Source organism: Puma concolor, chromosome A3 (genome assembly GCF_028749965.1).
Source record: "Puma concolor isolate L17-30 chromosome A3, mPumCon1.1.hap2, whole genome shotgun sequence".
Taxonomy (NCBI): domain Eukaryota; kingdom Metazoa; phylum Chordata; class Mammalia; order Carnivora; family Felidae; genus Puma; species Puma concolor.
This window is the reverse complement of record NC_141669.1, coordinates 116,967,522-116,985,595: the sequence shown is the minus strand read 5'-3', so window position 1 is coordinate 116,985,595 and position 18,074 is coordinate 116,967,522. Positions and strand designations below refer to the sequence as shown.

At 37.9% G+C, this 18,074-nt stretch overlaps 1 protein-coding gene across 6 annotated transcripts in view; it reads left to right on the top strand.

Annotated features, from left to right (window-relative positions):
- Window positions 1-18,074, top strand: part of NCOA6 (nuclear receptor coactivator 6) — a 108,388-nt gene that overhangs the window by 17,187 nt on the left and 73,127 nt on the right. For 5 of the 6 annotated variants that reach the window (XM_086702034.1, XM_086702032.1, XM_086702031.1 and 2 more), the window contains exon 2: window positions 2,408-2,484. The exons of the other annotated variant lie outside the window; for it this stretch is intronic. The gene's annotated coding sequence lies outside the window, so the exon portion shown is untranslated. The remainder of the gene's footprint in view (window positions 1-2,407; window positions 2,485-18,074) is intronic. 6 annotated transcript variants of the gene reach the window in all.

Here is an 18,074-nt window from a genome sequence, read left to right as displayed (position 1 = left end):
CTTACACCTAGACAACAAATCTGGAAGATTTGCATTTGGCACAAGCTGAAGATATGCTTGTGTTTATGAGGCAGAATCCAGAAGAAGTCTAGGATTCTTATTTTACAGAGCTGTTTATTTATTTAATTGAAATATAGTTGACACACAATGTGATATTAGTTTCAGGTGTACAGCACAGTGATTTGACAACTCTATATGCTGTGCCATGTTTACCACAAGTGTAGTAGCCATCTGTCACCATAAAACTCTGTTACAATACCATTGACTATATTCCTTATGGTGTACCTTTCATCTCCATGACTTATTCATTCCATAACTGGAAACCTGTACCTCCCACTCCCCTTCACCCATTTTGCCCACCCGTCCCACCCCCATTACAAAGCTATTTAAAACATTCAAATAGAGATATTCATTGGTTAAAGTGAAAGCATGTAGAATAATAATTAAATTTCTTGGTAAATAGTCCTTGAGTTTTCTTAAACCTGGAAGGAGCTCAAGATTCTGTTCAGCTTTAGCTTAGTGATCCATCTTCTCATTTTATAGTTTAGAAATCTTAGGTCCAGAGAGATTATATCCTGCCAGTCATACAAGGGAAGGTTACTACTAGAATTTGAGGCACACTTACCCTGCCATGCTTAGCCCAGCCCTCTTTCCATTCTGTCACCCTGGGTTTCACTATCATAAAATAATGCTAATGTCTTTTCTCAAGCTATACCTAGTTAATTTTACTAGTAATCATTTGACATTTGTATTGAAAATATTATTAAAAATGGATTCTGCAGTTAGGAAATCATTGCATGGGCATTAGGCTTTATTTAATTTCCTTATGTGGATAGTGCAGCACCTGTGATGGTGCACAAGTTGTGAACCAGGACGTCTGTATTTTCCATTTTTTGTTTCCTTGTTTGGTTTTGCATTGTCACTTTTTAAAAATATTTATTTATTTTTGAGAGAGAGAGTGTGAAGAGGGGGAGGGACAAAGAGAAAGGGGGACAGAGGATCCAAAGCGGGCTCTGCACTGACAGCAGCAAGCCTGACTGTGGGGCCAAACTCAGACTACAAAGATCATGACCTGAGCTGAAGTTGGATGCTTGGACGCTTGACCAACTGAGCCACCCAGGCACCCCTGCATTATTATTTGTAATAAAAATTTTTCATAGTGTAAGTAAGAGAATAATGTTAAATTAAAAAGTATATTATTATCAGAACATTTACAGTTTTACAACAAAGAGTAGGAAAGTGACAAGAAAGACTAAGTGTGTAGCTAACTACATGCAAGATCTTGGGCAAATCATGTAACCTTTGTGGGACTGTTCCTGCTACTTACTTCATTAGAATCCTTCAAGGGTTCTGCCCAGTACAGATGTATCTGTTCTTAATATTTGTTAACTCAAGTATAGCACACACAATGCAAAGTGCACAAATCATAAGGATAATGAATTGTAAAATGAACATGCATAACCACTATTGATGTATTTTGAAAAAGCTTTCTTAATTATTATGAAAGCTTTCCTTTAAAAAAAAAAAACACTGGATTTGAGACTATAGGTAATCTCATGGTTTTTTTTTTTTAATTTAATTTTTTTATTTTTTAAAATTTACATCCAAATTAGTTAGCATATAGTGAAACAATGATTTCAGGAGTAAATTCCTTAATGCTCCTTACCCATTTAGCCCATCCCCCCTCCCACAACCCCTCCAGTAACCCTGTTTGTTCTCCATATTTATGAGTCTCTTCTGTTTTGTCCCCCTCCCTGTTTTTGTATTTTTGTTTCCCTTCCCATATGTTTATCTGTTTTGTCTCTTAAAGTCCTCATATGAGTGAAGTCATATGATTTTTGTCTTTCTCTGACTAATTTCACTTAGCGTAATACCCTCCAGTTCCATCCACGTAATTACAAATGGCAAGATTTCATTTTTGATTGCCAAGTAGTACTCCATTGTGTGTGTGTGTGTGTGTGTGTGTGTGTGTGTGTGTGTGTGTGTATACCACATTTTCTTTATTTATCCATTCATCCATCAATGGACATTTGGGCTCTTTCCATACTTTGGCTATTGTTGATAGTGCTGCTATAAACATGGGGGTGCATGTGTCCCTTCGAAACAGCACACCTGTATGCTGTGGATAAATGCCTAGCAGTGCAATTGCTGGGTCGTAGGGTAGTTCTATTTTTAGTTTTTTGAGGAACCTCCATACTGTTTTCCAGAGTGGCTGCACCAGCTTGCATTCCCAGATAATCTCATGTCTTTTAACACACTTTCTAGAGTGAAATTACCAGAAACAGTGATAGAAAGAAGGAAATTGGCCAGTCACAAAAATTTTACTTTGAATAGGCTTATTGGGCTTATACAATTTAGTCTTTTCTTCTGATGTTTCTCTTCTTCCTCTCTGCCCTTTTCTGTCTAGGTCCTGGATGGAATGGAGAGGGGTCCTACTGAACATCTATTATCTTTTCTGAGAGTGGTCAGAGAGTTCTTAAACAGGTCTGTTGTTTATATATAGAATACAAATGCAATCTTGATTTATTAAAAAAAAAAAAAACAAGGTTTCAACATAAGAAAAGGATTGACTTAGAAATAGAGTTTACTTTTTTAAAAAGAAGGCATTTGATCTCCATGTCCGTGGGGAATTTTAGTTTGATAAGCTGTGTTTGACATGTGAATTGGACCCAAAGCAACAGAATTAAATGAGATCTGCTTATTAGAAAAACACTTTCTTAATAGAAAAGCAAGTGAGTCTTATCTTTTTCAGTTATGTTGAAAATATGGAATATGGCAGAATTCTTTATTGATTTCATGGAAGGTACTAAGAAAAGGTAAAAAGGTGAATGTCTCAGTTGTCTATGATTCTGGAGGGGAATGGAGGCATGAGTAAATCCAAGAAGGAAAATATTTATTTGGTTCTCTTTCTCATGCTTTCAGAATTCATAACATTGAAAAGAAAAAAAGGTACCTTGCAAATCTTTGATTCAGAGGAAGGCAAGTGTATAGAGTTTTGGTTTATTCTTTTCTTATTCATCTGTGTCTCTCTAACCATGAATGAACTGTATTGTTTAGACAGATGAAAACCATAGCTTAGTGATTTCCCAAACTTGTCTTCACATTGAAATCACCTATGAAACTTGGCAAACTATTGATGCCTGTGTCTCCCTTCCTTCCCTGCTCCCCACTCCATTGTGATTTAATTGGCTTGGGCACCTGGCCTAGGTTTTGGTATTTTTAAAAGATCCCCAGGTGATCCTAAAGTTTGACAAGTTTGGGAACCACAGCTCTAGCCAGTTAAAGCAGACCTGGCCACTATTGTAACTTGTGACTTTTTTTTTTGCATAAATGTTTGGATAAATACATAAATAAGAGTATAAATATTTTGATTTAGGAATCTAGTGCTTTAAATCTAGGTTCTTGCTAGAATATAAGCCCCATAAAAGTAGGTAGCATGTCTGTATTTTTCTTCATTATTGTATCGTTAGCATTTAGAACAATATCTGGCATATATTGCATGCCTAAATATTTGTTGAATGAGTGAATGAACCTGTCAGTCTCTAGTGAGCTGAGAGTATCCTTTTACCTAATACACCAATGGTCTGAGATAGAGAGGGAGGTGGTTGTGAAGAGCCCAGCCTCTAGAATCAGACTGCCTAGACTCGAATAATGGCTCTGTCACTTACTAGCTGTATGACCTTAAGCAAGTTACTTCTCTGTGCCTAAGTTTCCTCATTTGTAAAACGGGGGTAATTGAATCTATTTCATGGGATTGTTGGGGGAACTAATTGAATTGATAATGCAAAGTGCTTAGAACAATGCCTGGTATATAATAGTGTCCTGTAAGTTTTAGCTACTGTAAAATTAAAAAAAAAAACTCTGTATTTTCTGCAGTTTGGGTAATTTATCTGTGGAATACTGTTTGAGAGCTAGGGTAGAATAATGGAATCAGCTGCATTAGATGTAGTTAAAGAAGGCTTGACAAAGAAGGTGATTTTGTTTTTTTTTAGTTACCTTAATGAGGTAAATTTGCATACAATCACCTGCATCCGTTTTATTTATTTATTTTTTACCTACATCCATTTTTAATTTTTTAAAAATGTTTATGAGAGAGCGCGCGCGCGCGCGCGCGCACGCACGCGCGATCATGAGCGGGGGAGGGGCAGAGAGAGAGGCAGATACCGAATCTGAAGCAGGCTCCAGGGTCTGAGCTGTCAGCACAGAGCCTGACGACAACGATGACGACATGGGGCTCGAACTCACAAACTGCGAGATCATGACCTGAACTGAAGTGGGGCGCTTCATGGACGAGCCATCCAGGCGCCCCTCCCTTAGCATAGTTTCATTATTTATCTGTGTTGTTGCATTTATCAGTAGTTTGTTCCTTTTTGATGCCGATTAGTGTCTTATATGGATATAACATGTTTATCTGTTCACTTGTGATGGATATTTGGGTTAGTTCCAGTTTTGATGACTGTGAATAAAGTTGCTATAAACGTTTTTTAATTTTAATTTTATTTTTTTATAGAGATAGAGTGTGACCAGGGGAGAGGGGGAGAGGGGCAGAGGGAGAGAGAGAGAGAGAGAGAGAGAGAAAGAATCTTAAGCAGGCTCCACATTCAGCAAGGAGCCTGATGTGGGGCTTGATCCCATAACCCTGGAATTATGACCTGAGCCAAAATCAAGAGTTGGAGGCTCAACTCACTGAACCACCCAGGCGCCCTGCTACAAGCATTTTTGCAAGTCTTTGTGTAGACATATTTTTATTTATTGTTGGGTAAATCCCTTGCAATGGGATTGCTGGGTTGTATGGCATATATGGCATATCTAACTTTTAAAAGAAACTGCCAAAAAGTTTTTTTTTAACTTTTTAAAAAATTTTTATTTATTTTTGCATGTTTTGATTTTTATTTTTGAGAGAGAGACAGAGTGTGAGTGGGGGAGGGGCAGAGAGAGAGGGACACACAGAATCCGAAGCGGGCTCCAGGCTCTGAGCTGTCAGCAAGAGCCCGATGTGGGGCTTGAACTCACAGACTGAGATCATGATCTGAGCTAAAGTCGGTCATCCAACCAACTGAGCCACCCAGGTGCCCCAGAAACTGCCAAAAAGTTTTAAAGGAGGTGAATATTCAGTAGGATTTCCAGGGAGAGTCCATTAGTTATCTATTGTTGCATAATAAATTACCACAAATTTAGCAGCTTAAAACAACACATATTTATTATGGCACAATTTCCATGGGTCAGGAATCTGGGTACAGCTTAGGTGAGTCCTCTGTGTCAGGGTCTCTCAGAGGCAGCAGTCAAGGTGTCAGCCAGGGCTGGAGTCTCATCTCAGTGCGTGACTGAAGAAGGAATTGCTTCTAAGTTCACTTGGTTGTTGGTGGAATTCACTTCTTCAAGGGATGTTGAATTAAGGACCTTGATTTCTTTTTTCTTTTCTTTTCTTTTTTTCCCTGTGTTCTCAGAGTATCTATTTGTTTATTTTCAGGAATAGAATTTAGTGATTCATGACTTACATATAACACCCAGTGCTCATCCCACCAAGTGTCCTTCCTCCTTAATACCCCTCACCCTTTTAGCCCTTCCCCCCACTTAACAGCCCACCAGCAAACCTTAGTTTGTTCTCTGTGTTTAAGATTCTCTTATGGTTTGTCTCTGTTTTTTATATTATTTTTGCTCCCCATCCCTTATGTTCATCAGTTTTGTATCCTAAATTCCACATATGAGTGAAGTCATATGATATTTTATCTTTCTCTGACTTACTTTGCTTGGCATAATACACATTGTTCCATCCACATTGTTGCAAATGCCAAGATTTCATTCTTTTTGATCCCCAAGTAACATTCCATTGTGTATATATACCACATCTTCTTTATCCATTCATCAGTTGATGAACATTTGGGCTCTTTCCATACTTTGGCTATTGTTGATAGTGCTGCTGTAAACATTAGGGTGCATGTGCCTCTTCAGATCAGCACTTCTGTATCCTTTGGATAAATACCTAGTAGTGCAATTGCTGGGTCATAGAATAGTTCTATTTTTAATTTTGGGGGGAACCTCCATACTGTTTTCCAGAGTGGCTACACTAGTTTGCATTCCCACCAGCAGTGCAAGAGGGTACCTCTTTCTCCACATCCTTGCCAGCGTCTGTTGTTGCCTGAGTTGTTAATGTTAGCCATTCTGACAGATGTGGGGTGGTATCTCATGGTGGTTTTGATTTGTATTTCCCTGATGATGAGTGATGTTGAGCATTTTTTCATGTGTCTGTTAGCCATCTGGATGTCTTGTTTGGAAAAGTTTCTATTCATGTCTTTTGCCCATTTCTTCACTGGATTATTTGTTTTTTGGGTGTGAGTTTGATAAGTTCTTTATAGATTTTGGATACTAACCCTTTATCTGATATGTCATTTGCAAATATCTTCTCCCATTCTGTTGGTTGCCTTTTAGTTTTGCTGATTATTTTCTTCTCTGTGCAGAAGCTTTTTATCTTGATGAGATCCCAGTAGTTCATTTTTGCTTTTGTTTCCCTTGCCTCTGAAGACATGTCAAGTAAAGTTGCTGTGGCCAAGGTCAAAGAGGTTGTTGCCTGTTTTCTCCTCTAGGATTTTGATGGCTTCCTGTCTTATGTTTAGGTCTTTCATCCATTTTGAGTTTATTTTTGTGTATGGTATAAGAAAGTGGTCCAGGTTCATTCTTCTGCATATCACTGTCCAGTTTTCTCAACACCATTTGCTGAAGAGACTGTCTTTTTTCCATTGGATATTCTTTGCTGATTTGTCAAAGATTAGTTGGCAGTACATTTGTGGGTCCATTTCTGGGTTCTCTGTTCTGTTCCAATGATCTATGTGTCTGTTTCTGTGCCACTACCATACTGTCTTGATGATTACAGCTTTGTAATACAGCTTGAAGTCTGGAATTGTGATGCCTCCAGCTTTGGGTTTCTTTTTTGGATTGCTTTGGCTGTTCAGGGTCTTTTATGGTTCCATACAAATTTTAGGATTGTTTGTTCTAGCTCTGTGAAGAATGCTGGTGTTAATTTTGATAGGGATTGTATTGAGTATGTAGATTACTTTGGGTTGTATTGACATTTTAACAATATTCTTCCTATCCAGGAGCATGGAATCTTTTTCCATTTTCTTGTATCTTCTTCAATTTCTTTCATAAACTTTCTGTAGTTTTCAGTGTATAGATTTTTCACCTCTTTGGTTAGGTTTATTCCTAGGTATTTTATAGCTTTTAGTGCAATTGTAAATGGGATCAATTCCTTGATTTCTCCTTCTGTTGCTTCATTATTGGTGTATAGAAATGCAACCAATTTCTGTACATTGCTTTGATACCCTGCAACTTTGCTGAATTCAAGTATCAGTCCTAGCAGTTTTTTGGTGGAGTCTTTTGGGTTTTCCACATAATAGATTATCATGTCGTCTGCGAAGAGTGAAAGTTTGACTTCCTCCTTGCTAATTTGGATCCCTTTTATTTCTTTAAAAAAAATTTTTTTTAATGTTTATTTATTTTTGAGAGACAGAGCATGAGTGGGGAAGGGACAGAGAGAGAGGGAGACACAGAATCTGAAGCAGGCTCCAGGCTCTGAGCTGTTAGCACAGAGCCTGATGCAGGGCTCAAACCCATGAATCCTGAGATATGACCTGAGCCGAAGTCAGACGCCCAATTGACTGAGCCACCCAGGTGCCCCAGATCCCTTTTATTTCTTTGTGTTGTCTGATTGCTAAGTTTAGGACTTCCAACACTATGTTGAATAACAGTGGTAAGAGTGGGCATCCTTATTGTGTTCCTGACCTTAGGGGGAAAGCTCTCAGTTTTTCCCCATTGAGGATGATATTAGCAGTGGATCTTTCATATATGGCCTTTATGATCTTGAGGTATTATCCTTCCGTAAGGACCTTGGTTTCTCACTGGCTGTTAGCTGGAGGCTGCTCCAATATAGCACACTGAGAGGGCAATAAATAGAGTCTTCCAGAAAAATAGAAGTCACATCTTTTTAACATAATCATGGAAGTGACATCCTGTCACCAACATCTGTTGGTTAGAAGTCACTAGGCTAGCCCATTCATGGGGAGGAGATTACACAAGGATGTGAATACTAGATGCTGGAATAATTGATGGCCATCTTAGAAGTATATCTCCCACAGAAGGCATGGTTTAGTGGCAGGTTGGGTCTAAATGGACCAAGGGGAAAAAGTAGCTTGTGAAATTTTCTTCATCTTTCCTGTATCAAACTGTATCTCTTTCTTCCTTTTGTCTTTCACATCAGCCTCTCTCCCCTTCACGAAGAGAGACATAAAGGTCACTCTCACAGTAAGTTTTTTATCTGAGTTGTTTTTGTTTTTATTTTATTTTATTTTATTTTATTTTATTTTATTTTATTTTATTTTGAGAGAGAGAGTAAGCACTCGAGCTAGGGAGGGGCAGTGGGAGAGGAAGAGAGAATCCTAAGCAGACTCCACACCCAACATGGAGCCCAACATGGGGCTTGATCCCACGATGGGGGCTTGATCCCACAACCCTGGGATCATGACCTGGGCTGAAATCAAGAGTTGGACACTCTACCAACTAAGCCACCCAGGTGCCCCTTGAATATTTTTTATTGTTGTTAAGAGATTTAATTAAGGCTTCTTCCTGAATCATTTAGTGTTTATAGCTTATTTAAAAAAACATTTTATTATGGAAATTGAGACAGATACAAAAGTAGAATGCTATCATGAACCGTATGTACCTTTCACCCACCTTAAACAATTTATTTATTTATTTATTTTTTACCAATCTTACAAGTATATTCTACATACAATAAAATACACTCATTTTAAATGTATAGTTTGTATTCTGTCGGATGCCTATATCCTAACAATCAAGAAGATATAGAACATTTTCACTCCAAAGTTACCTTGTGCCCCTGTTTAATCAGTCCCCATCCTGGTCCTAGGAAGTACCCATCTGATTTCTATTGTTGTGGGTTCATTTTGCCTGTTGTAAAGTGTCATAGAAATGTTTGGATTCTTTTGATCACCATGTTTTTGAGATTCATCCCTGTTGCATATTTCAGTAATTCAGAGTTTTTCAGCCTTGGCACTATGGACATTTTGGGCTGGATAATTTGTTTTGCAGACTGTCCTGTGTATTGCAGGATATTTAGTAGCATCCCTGACCTCTATCCACTAGATGCCCATAGCATTCTCCTCCCTTCCTTTGATTGTAACAATCAAAAATGTCTCCAGACATTGCCACCTATACACTAGGGGACAAAATCCCCTCCCTTGACTGGTAGATAACCTTTACAGTAGTTGATCCTTTTTATTGTTGGGCAGTATTCCACTGTATGGCTACACTACAATTTATCCATTTACTGATTGATGGATATTTGGGCTGTGTCCAGTTTACTTTCAGTTTCGGGCTGTTATAGATAGAGTTGCTATTAACCTTCATAGGAAGTCTTTGTATAGACATGTTTTTATTCAGGATAAATATCTAGGAGTTAGATTGCTGGGTCTTATGATAAATAAATGCTTAACTTTAAAAGAAACTGCCAAATTGTTTGTACATTTTTATAGTCCCACCACTATGGGAGTTCCAGTTGCTCTGCATCCTTGCCAACATTTGATACTTATTCTTTTTAATTTTAGCCATTGGTGTAGGTGTGTTATTTGTCGCTTTAATTTTCATTTTCCTGATGACTGATAGTGTTGAGCATCTTTTTATGTGCTTGTTGTAAAGTGTCTCTTCAAATCTTTTGTCCATTTTTCATTGCATTATGTCTTATTATTGAGTTTCCTTTGTCTTTTCCCCTATGTGTGCATAAACATATTTAAGAAATTAAATATTAAGAAAGACAATTAAGACAATTGAAATAATGAATACACCTTTATATAGTTTCATATTTATTTATTTATTTATTTATTTATTTATTTATTTTTAATGCTTATTTTTGAGAGAGAGACAGAGAAACAGAGTGCGAGTGAGGGAGGGGCAAAGAGAGAGGGTCAGATAGAAAACCTGAAGCAGACTTCAGGCTCTGAGCTATCAGCACAGAGCCCAACATGGGGCTTGAACCCATGAAACACGAGATCATGACCTGAACTGAAGTTGGACACTTAACCAACTGAGCCACCCAGGCACCTTACCATGCATCTTTTCTGACCACAATGCTGTGAAACTAGAAATGAGTCATAAGAAAAAAATCTAGAAACAACACAAGTGCATAGAGTTAAATAACATGCTACCAAACAATGAATGTGTCAACCAAGATATCAAAGAGGAAATAAAATAATACATGGAGAGAAATGAAAATGAAAATACAAGGGTTCAAAATCTTTGGGATGCAGCAAAAACTGTTCTAAGAAGGAAATTTATAGCAATACAAGCCTGCTGCAAGAAGCAAGAAAAATCCCAAATAAGCAACCTAGCCTTATCCCCAAAAGAACTGGAGAAAGAACAAACACACCCAAAACCAGTAGAAGGAAGGAAATAATAAAGATTAAAACAGAAATAAATGAAATAGAAACTAAAAAAAAAAAAAAAAAAAAAAAAAAAAAAAACCAAACCCAGTAAAATAGGTTAATGAAACCAGGAGCTGACTCTTTGAAAAAATAACAAAATTGAAAAATCTTTACCCAGACTCATCAAAAATAAAAGCAGAGAGAGAGAGGACTCAAATAAGCAAAATCAAAGATGAAAGAGGAGCAATAACAACTGACACCACAGAAATACAAAGGATTATGAGAATATTATGAAAAATTATGTGCCAACAAACTGGGCAACCTAGAAAAAGTGGATAAATTCCTAGAAACATATAACTTTCCAAAATTGAATCAGAAAGAAATAGAAAATTTGAACAGACTGATTACCAGCAATGAAATAGAATCAGGAATCAATCAACTCCCAACAAACAAAATTCTGGGATCCGATGTCTTCACAGGTGAATTCTACTAAACATTTAAAGAAAAGTTGATACATACTCTTCTCAAACTATTCCAAAACATGTAAGAGGAAGGAAAACTTCCAGATTCATTCTATGAGGCTAGCATTACTCTGACCCCAAAGCCAGATAAAGACGGTACAAAAAAAGAATTACAAGCCAGTATCTCTGATGAACATAGATGCAAAAGTCCTTTACAAAGTATTAGCAGGGGTGCTTGGCTGGCTCAGTTAGAAGAGTATATGACTCTTGATCTCAGGGTTGTGAGTTCAAGTCTCACGTTGGGTCTAGAGATTACCTAAAAAAATTATTAGCAAACCAAATCCAACAATATATTTAAAAATTCATTCACCACAAGTAAGTGGGATTTATTCCTGAGATGCAAGAGTGGTTCAGTATTTGTAAATCACTCACTGTGATACATCATATCAGCAAGAGAAGGGATAACCATATGATCATTTCAGTAGATGCAGAAGAAGTATTTGATGAAGTGTAATATCCATTTTTGATAAAAACTCTCAACAAAGTAGGATTAAAGGGAACATGCCTCAATATTATAAAGGCCACGTATGAAAAGCACACAGCTAAAATCACTCAATGGTAAAAAACTGAGAGCTTTTCCTCTAAGATCAGGAACAAGGCAAGGATGTCTACTTTCACCACTTTTATTCAACATGGTACTGAAAGTCCTAGCCACAGCAATCAGACAAGAAAAAGAAATAAAAAGCATCCATATTGGTAAGGAAGAAGCAGACCTTTCAGTGTTTACAAGATGGCATGATACTATATGTAGAAAACCCAAGACTCCACCGAAAAACTTCTAGAATTGATAAATGAATTCAGTAAGGTCATAGGATACAAAGTTAACATATAGAAATCCATTGCATTTTTATACACTAATAATGAAGTAGCAGAAAGAGAAATTAAGAAAACAATGCCATTTACAATTGCACCAAAAAGAATAAAATTAACGAAGAAGGTGAAAGACCAGTATTCTGAAAACTATACAACATTGATGAAAGCAATTGAAGATGACACAAACAAACGGAAAGATATTCCATGTTCATGGATTGGGAGAACAAATATTGTTAAAATGTCCATACTGCCCAAAGCAATCTACACATTTAATGCATCCCTGTCAAAACACCAATGCCATTTTTCAAAGAACTAGACAAATAATCCTAAAATTTGTGTAGAACCACAAAAGACCCTGGATTGCCAAAGAGTCTTGAAAAAGAAGAACAAAACTGGAAGTATCACAATCCCAGATTTCAAGATATACTATAAAACTGTAGTAATTAAAACAGTGTGGTCTTGGCACAAAAATAGACACATAAAACAATAGTACAGAATAAAGAGCCCAGAAATAAACCCACAATTATATGGTTAATTAAATTAAAGCAAAGGAGGCCAGAATATGCAATGGGAAAAAGTCTCTTCAACAAATGATGGTGGGAAGACTGGACAGCTATATGCAAAAGAATGAAACTGGACGACTTTCTTTCACCATACACAAAAATAACCGTAAAATGAATTAAAGACCTAAATGTGAGACCTGAAACCATAAAAATCCTAGAAGACAGCACAGGGGTAATTTCTCTGATATCAGTTGTATGTAGCAACAGCTTTCTAGATATATCTTCTAAGGCAAGGGAAACAAAAGCAAAAATAAACTATTAGGAATGCATCAAAATAAAAAGCTTCTGCACAGCAAAGGAAACAATCAACAAAACAAAAAGCATACTGAATGGGAGAAGATAATTGCAAACAACATATCTGATAAGAGGTAAGTATCCAAAATATATAAAGAACTTATAGGGGTGCCTGGGTGGCTGTCGGTTAAGCGTCCGCTTCAGCTCAGGTCATGATCTCACAGTCTGTGAGTCCAAGTCCCGCATCAGGCTCTGTGCTGACAGCTCAGAGCCTGGAGCCTGCTTCAGATTCTGTGTCTCCCTCTCTCTCTGCCCCTCCCCTGCTCATGCTCTGTCTCTCTCTGTCTCAGAAATAAATAAAAACATTAAAAAAAAAAAAAAAAAAGAACTTATACAGCTCAACACAAAAAAACCCCAAATAATGCAGTGTAAAAATGGGCAGAAAACATGAACAGACATTTCTCCAAAGAAGACAGCCACATGTCCAGCAGACACATGAAAAGAATCTCAACATCACTCATCATCAGGAAAATACAAATCAAAACCATGAGATATGACCTCACACCTGTCAGAATGGCTAAAATAAAAAACAAGAAACAGCAGGTATTGGCAAGGATGTAGACAAAAAGGAACCCTTGTGCACTGTTGGTAGGAATGCAAGCTGGAGCAGCCATTGTGGAAAACAGAATGGTAGTCTTCAAAAGATTAAAAATAGAATTCACGTATGATCCAGTAATTCCACTTTTAGGTATTTACCCAAAGAATATGAAAATGCTAATTCTAAAAGATATGTGCACCCCTGTGTTTATCATAGCATTATTCACAATAGCCAAATTATGGAAGCAGCCCAATAGATGAATGGATAAAGATGTGTGTGTGTGTGTGTGTGTGTGTGTGTGTGTGTGTGTGTGTGTAATAGTTACTACTCAGCCATAAAAAAGAATGAAATCTTGCCATTTGCATCAACGTGGATGGATCTCGACGGTATACTGCTCAGTAAATAACTCAGAGAAAAAAACATACTATATGATTTCACTCGTGTGGAATTTAAGAAACAAAACAAGTGAACAAAGAAAAAAGACAAATGAAACACCAGACTCTTAACTATAGAGAACAAACTGGTGGTTACCAGAGGGGAGGTAGTTAGGGGAATGGGTGAAATAGGTGAAGGAGATTAAGAGTACATTTATTTTGAGGAGCACTGAATAATGTATAGAATTATTGAATCACTATATTGTACACCTGAAACTAATAAAACACTGTATGTTAATTATACTGCAGTAAAAATAAAAGAATGATAAAATATTAAAAAGTATATACCAAGAACTCTTGTGGGTGCCTGGGTGGCCCAGTTGGTTAGCATCTGACTCTTGGTTTCAGCTCACATCATGATCTCACAGTTAGTAGTGCAGATTCTCCCTCTTGCTTGGGATTCTCCCTCTCTCCCTCTCTGCCCCTCCCCCACTCGTCTCTGTCTCAAATAAATAAACTTAAAAAAAATTTACAATTCAATTATAAAGAGTCAAATATCCCAGTTTTAAAAATTGACAAAAGATTTGAATGGATGTTTCTCCAAATTGTGGCAAATGGAAAATAAACATGAAAATATGCTTAACATCATTTGGCATCAGGGAAATGCAAATCAAAAGCACCATGAGATACCACCTTACACCCACCAGGATAGCTGTACTCAGAAAGGTAATGACAAGTTGGCGGGGATGCAGAGAAATTGGAACCCTTGTGCCCTACTGGTGGGAATATAAAATGGTGTAACTGCTTTGTAAAACAGTTTGGAAATTCCTCAAAAGATTAAACATAGAAAATATATGACCCAGCAATTTTACTCCTAAGTGTGTGTGTGTATATATGTATGTATATGTATATGTAAATATGTATGTATGTGTACATGTAATCGTGTATATATATATATATATATATATCCGAGAAAAATGAAAATACGTCCATATAAAAACTCGTATACAAATATTCATAACAGCATTATTCATAATAGTGAAGAATGGAAACAACCCAAATGTCTATCAGCTGATGAATAAATGGATAAATAAATGTGGTTCTTTTGGTAAGGGATGTTATTTGGTATTTTAAAAAATACTGTTACTTGCTACAACATCTTGAAAATATTCTAAGTGAAAGAAGCTGGTCACAAAAGACCACTTATTATGTGGTTTCTACTATATGAGGTATCTAGAAAAGACAAATGCTCCTTGACCTAGTCTCAACTTTACCCTTTAATGGGGGGGGGGGCATTAACACATTAAATTAAAAACAGCCTATTAGCAAAATTGTTCATTGTACTCAGATGAAGATGATGGTGACTAGTAATAGTTCATCTTTATTTCATACCTTATAGATCTTTTCAATGATTATTTTTAAAAAAAAATTTTTTTTTCAACGTTTATTTATTTTTGGGACAGAGAGAGACAGAGCATGAACAGGGGAGGGGCAGAGAGAGAGGGAGACACAGAATCGGAAACAGGCTCCAGGCTCTGAGCCATCAGCCCAGAGCCTGACACGGGGCTCGAACTCACGGACCGCGAGATCGTGACCTGGGTGAAGTCGGACGCTTAACCGACTGCGCCACCCAGGCGCCCCTCAATGATTATTTTTTAAAAAAATAGCATTTGGGGTACCTGCGTGGCTCAGTCAGTTAAGCGTCCGACTTCAGGTCATGATCTTGCTGTTCGTGGGTTCGAGCCCTGTGTCGGGCTCTGTCCTGACAGCTTCATCGTGGAGCCTGCTTTTGATTCTGTGTCTCCCTCTCTCTCTGCACCTCCCCCACTCATGTTCTGTCTCTCTGTGTCTCAAAAATGAATAAACACTAAAAAAATTTTTTTACAGGCACCTGGGTGGCTCAGTTGGTTGAGTGTCCGACTTCGGCTCCGGTCATGATCTCCCAGTCTGTGAGTTCGAGCCCCATGTCAGGCTCTGTGCTGGCAGGTCAGAGCCTGGAGCCTGCTTCGGATTCTGTGTCTCCCTCTCTCTCTGCCCCTCCCCCACTCTGTCTGTGTCTCTGTCTTTCTGTCTCTCTCTCTCTGTCAAAAATAAACATTAAAAAAATTAAAAAAAATTTTTTTTAATAAATAGTATTTATGGGGTACATGGGGGGCTCAGTTGGTTGAGCATCTGTCTTCAGCTCGGGTCATGATCTCACTGTTTGTGAGTTCAAGCCCTACTTCGGGCTCTCTGCTGTCAGCATGGAGCCCACTTCAGATCCTCTGTCCCCCACTCTATCTGCACCTCCCCTTCTCATACGCTGTCTCTCAAAAATAAACAAACAAAAAAAGATGGTGTTTATTCAGTGCTATTTATTCAATAAATAAGCAGCATTGAATAAATAGAAAAATAATATGGAAAGAAAAAAGTCTCTCAATCATAATCCCAAATAATTGATATAGTTAAACGTCAAGGATAAGGAACATAATAGTCCATTCCTAAATTAAAGGATCAGGGTAGTGTTAGGGTTATGAGTTAAGGATAGGGTTAGGGTTAGCCGTCATGCAAAATGGCTGTGAGGGAGTAGACATGGTAAGTAGCCAACTTCTGATGACTATGTAACTGGAGTAGGGCTGGTCTTGCACCTTTGTAAACACTTACTGAATGTTGGGTATCAGAGGCCCAGAATTCACACTCTTCATTTGTGCTCAGAGCTTATCTTCCCATGGAGGCTATAAAGCTGAATAGGAAAAATGTATTTTTTTTAATTTATTTTTTAGAGGGAAGGAGAGAGAAAAAGAGTGAGAGAGAGAGAGAGAGAGAGAGCGAGAATTCCAAGCAGGCTCCGCACTGTCAGAGAGGCTCGAATTCACGAATCATGAGATCATGACCTGAGCTAAAGTCCGGCATGAACCAACTGAGCCACCCAGGTGCGAGCATACACAAGTTGGGGAGGGGCAGAGACCGAGACACAGAATATGAAGCAGGCTCCAGGCTCCCAGCTGTCAGCGCAGAGCCTGATGCAGGGCCAGAACCCATGAACCATGAGATCATGACCTGAGCCAGAGTCAGGCACTCAACTGAGTGAGCCACCCAGGTACCCTGAGGTAGCCTCCATTTTAATTTCCAGTTTGGATTAACTTTTTGAAAGGAGGAAGATGATAGAATAGTGTGGAGAATAGCCACTAGTGGAAAAAGGAAGAGTTAGAGATCTTGCACCAAATAATTTCCAGTTCTTCAGGGAAGTATGATTAACATTGAAGTCAGGGCACCTGGGTGGCTCAGTTGGTTAAACTGAGTTTAAAGTTGTGTCTCCCTTTCTCTTTGCCCCTCCCCCGCTCATGCTTTTTCTCTCTCTCTCTCTCTCTCTCTCTCTCTCTCTCAAAAATAAACATTTAAAAATCAAAAAAACAAAAACATTGAAGTCAAATAGCCAGGGATTAAAATAGTCATAGTGTCCCTAGATCTGGAAGATGTTAGCCCATCATTTTCTAAATGACAACATGGAAGCTAAGAAAGGTTTAAGTGATTCCAAGGATGTAGAAAAAAACAAGGTGGAACACAGGGTGCTGCAGTTCAATTTTAGATTCTATATAGTTACGTTTGTTTTATTTCCACACAAATAATATGGTTTGTATTACTTATATTAAAAAAAAATTAAACAACCAAACTTTATGATAATAAAAGAAAAAGCTTTTGTTTCTCCTTCATCACTTTTTTGGAGCAAATTCTTTTTTTTTTTTTTTTAATGTTTATTAATTTTGAGAGGGAGGCAGTGCATGCAAGTGAGTGTGGGTGGGGCAGAGAGAGAGAGAGAGGGAGAGAGAGGGAGAGTGAGAATCCCAAGCAGGCTCCGAGCTATCAGTGCAGAGTCCAACGCAGAGTTTAAACCCATGAACCATGCATGACCTGAGCCAAAATCAAGAGTCAGATGCTTAACTGACTGAGCCACCCAGGCACCCCATTGGAGCAAATTCTTAACCACATTCCCTACCTGACTCAGTTTCCTCATATAAGGTAAATTAAATAATGTATGAAAAGTGTGGTTCTAAACTTTGCACATTAGAATCACCTGGGTAGTGTTTCAGTGCCCAAAGCTCAGGCCACAGTGCAGACATAGTATGACTCTGGAATTATTTTTTTAAGTTTCTCAAATAATTATAATGTGTAGCCAAGGTTGGGAGCTACTGAAGTTCTTTCAAGGCATATACTCATTTGATCTCAGATATTCTGACTTCAGTCATTTTGGAGTTATTGCGGCAATTCTAATTAGTGGGTATTGGCCTGAAATAAACTAGGTCACTTGGTTCTGATATTTCTGCTAATTGTGTACTATGTATGAGTAGGGTAGAGTCACCCTGGTGAGAAGACAGTTTGGTATATGGTGGGAGAAGCACTGAATTTGAAGGTGAAAGACCAGGCTTTAGTCATTATCCTGTCACAATCCTAGTCTATAATTTCAGTCAAGTCACAATACCACTGCTGTGATTCAGGTTTTTCCTTTGAGAGTTGGGGGGAGTTAGACTGATTATTATGCAAATTCCTTTCTAGCTCTT